Source organism: Lissotriton vulgaris, chromosome 6 (assembly GCF_964263255.1).
Source record: "Lissotriton vulgaris chromosome 6, aLisVul1.2, whole genome shotgun sequence".
In the NCBI taxonomy this organism is placed as follows: domain Eukaryota; kingdom Metazoa; phylum Chordata; class Amphibia; order Caudata; family Salamandridae; genus Lissotriton; species Lissotriton vulgaris.
Window position 1 is genome coordinate 1,761,104,255 of NC_141694.1, and position 2,692 is coordinate 1,761,106,946.

The 2,692-nt window shown below is 43.6% G+C and overlaps 1 pseudogene; it reads right to left on the bottom strand.

Annotated features, from left to right (window-relative positions):
• Nucleotides 1–1,238: 1,238 nt before the first annotated feature.
• Nucleotides 1,239–2,384, bottom strand: LOC147709429 (uncharacterized; annotated as a pseudogene).
• Nucleotides 2,385–2,692: the final 308 nt, after the last annotated feature.

Sequence of the window (2,692 nt, forward strand, 5' to 3'; positions counted from 1 at the left end):
TATGTGTGCATGGCACAGTCATTTGGGCAATCGCTTGAATTCGTTCTGGAGTCAATCGCCTTCCCTCCTTCGACAAGAGATGACCTAAGTAGGTCACTTCTTGGCGGCAATACTGTAACTTTGAGGGTGACACTTTATGATGAAGGTCAGACAAATGTCGTAATAAAGAAAGAGCAGCTTCTTTACAAATCTCTTCGTCATCAGCAGCGACCAACAAATCATCAACATACTGGATAAGAGTAGCACCAGAAGATAACACAAAATTGTCAAGCTGAGTTTTCAACACCTGACTATAGATGGAGGGACTTTTACAATAACCTTGAGGAGTGCATTTAAACTGGAAGCTACGACCTCCTAAAGAGAAGCCAAAAATATCTCTACTTTCCTCAGCGATCGGAATACTGAAGAAAGCGTTCTTCAGATCGATAACTGAAAACCAATCAGCTGAAGCAGGGATCAGAGTCAACAGAGCAGTGATGTCCGGGACAACAGGAAACTGTGGCACAACAATCTTATTGACCTCTCGAAGATCAATCACAAACCGATACACAGGTGGCTGAGAAGCATCAGTACGCTTCAAGACAGGCAGAACAGGACTGTTACACACATTACCTCTCGTTTCTTCAATCACACCTTTCTCAATCAAATCATAGACAATCGCTAAAAGAGCTCTCTCGCCATCACTAGATATTTTATATTGAGGAATACGAGGTAGCCTAGCATTTGACTTAAGGGTGACAACATAGGGTGGAATCTGCAAAAGACCAACATCATTGGAACCTGTAGCCCAAAGTGTATCAGGAAGAGAACGCAAATCCAGTGGAAGACAGTCTTTAGACAAATACATCGGGGAAATCATTCTCTTACCCATCGTAAGATGTACTTCTGAAGGAGAGCAATGTAATGTCGCATGCAATCTTTTCAGCAAGTCCAAACCCAACAGATTCTCACCACAACCAGTCGTTAGAATAAGGGGAGCTTCCAATTCACAAGGACCAATAGAAAGGGGCAAAGGACTAGAAACCGGATTACGAACTGGGGCGCCAGAAAATCCTACTGAAACATTGGTCAAGCCAGACAAAGGTGTGCCAGGGAGTTTGGAGTGCATAATAGAACTCTTCGTCGCACCAGTATCCAAAGAAAAGGTTCTGCCACACCTAATGTAACCACTTCAACATAAGGTCCACTCTGGTCTACTGGAACTGACACTACTCTCTCTCTCTTTGCCCATGGCTGTCCTAACTATCATTATAACCAGCACTCTCACTCTCAACACAATAGTCATCAGCGTAATACTGGGCAGACTGGACAATTGGAACATTCTGTCTTTCAAAACAATCCGTAGAATTCTGAGGGGGAAAGGAACGCTCATTCCGGGGAAACACACCACGTCCCCTACCCCTAGGAGCTTGTTGGAAATCACCACAACCTCTATGACCAGATACACCATTCGCACGCTGAAGCAAAATCGGACAACTACTCTTAAAGTGACCTTCTTCTCTGCAATAAGCGCACTGGTTAGGGCCTGGCAGAAATCGCTGAGCGAAAAACTCGGGCTTCTGCATCAATCTCTGAAACTGTGGAGGTTGCTGAAACTGAGGCTGATTTGGGCGAGGCGGATAAGCTTGCTGCAAAAGAACTTTCGTCTTTAGGTCTTTAGTCTTCTTCTCTACTTTATCCTTCTCATCCTTATCCCTATTCTCATAATATTGTGCAGTAGCCAATATCTGGGCCGATGAAGAAACAGCCCATGAACTCTCAAAATCCTTCAACTTATTACAAAGTTCAGGAAGTAAATTAAAAACAAATTTGTCCACAAACAACCTTTGACGACCTTCTGTACTCATGTCCTGACCACTATGATCAATGAACGTTTCCTCAAACCTAGTGAAGAAATCAGACACACTCTCGTCTTTCTTTTGTTTGCATGCTGCTAACTTATCCCAATTCACTCGTAAAGGAGGCATCATAGTTTTCATTAAATCAATAATCCTACCAGGTAATTCTGCAACTAAGGGCTCAGGTTTGGCACCTCCTACCTGCCGACCATCTGCAGCAGTAATATTAACCCAAGTATCTCCTAATTCTGGCGCATGATCCTCATGACAGATCTTCGCCCACAAAGGTTGAGGAACTACATTACCCATCAACATATCTATGTCAGCTAAATTCATAACACCCGCATCAACTGTCTGAGACAACTCTTTGTAATAACCAGCAGGATTTTTACGGGGGTCAGGTAAGGTCTGCTTAAGAGCCAGGACCTCTGCTCTTTTTCAAGGGACATGCACCCACACTCGCTGAAAATGAGCCGGTGCCGCCTGAATACCCTGATTAAGATTAGCAACAACTTCCTCTCTCCATACAGGGGGAACCTCTCTCATCAGGTACTGCTTCACTTTTCTCCTAACAGAAGGGTCAGGTTCAAACAACAAATGAGAAGGATGTCTACACCTGAATGCAAGAAACGTCTCTACCGCTTCCTCAACATCGGGACCCACTATCGTCCCTTTAGCAAATTCAGACTGAACATTAAGTAATTCCAATGGAATTGAACCCAACCCATTTCCTTCCCATCCTACACGAAGAAAAGTACACATTACATCAAAAACATACCTTTGCTTAGGCAGATCCCACTGTAAGAAAACATCCAGAACCGCTTGTAAATTATACCTAGAAACATTTAAAACCC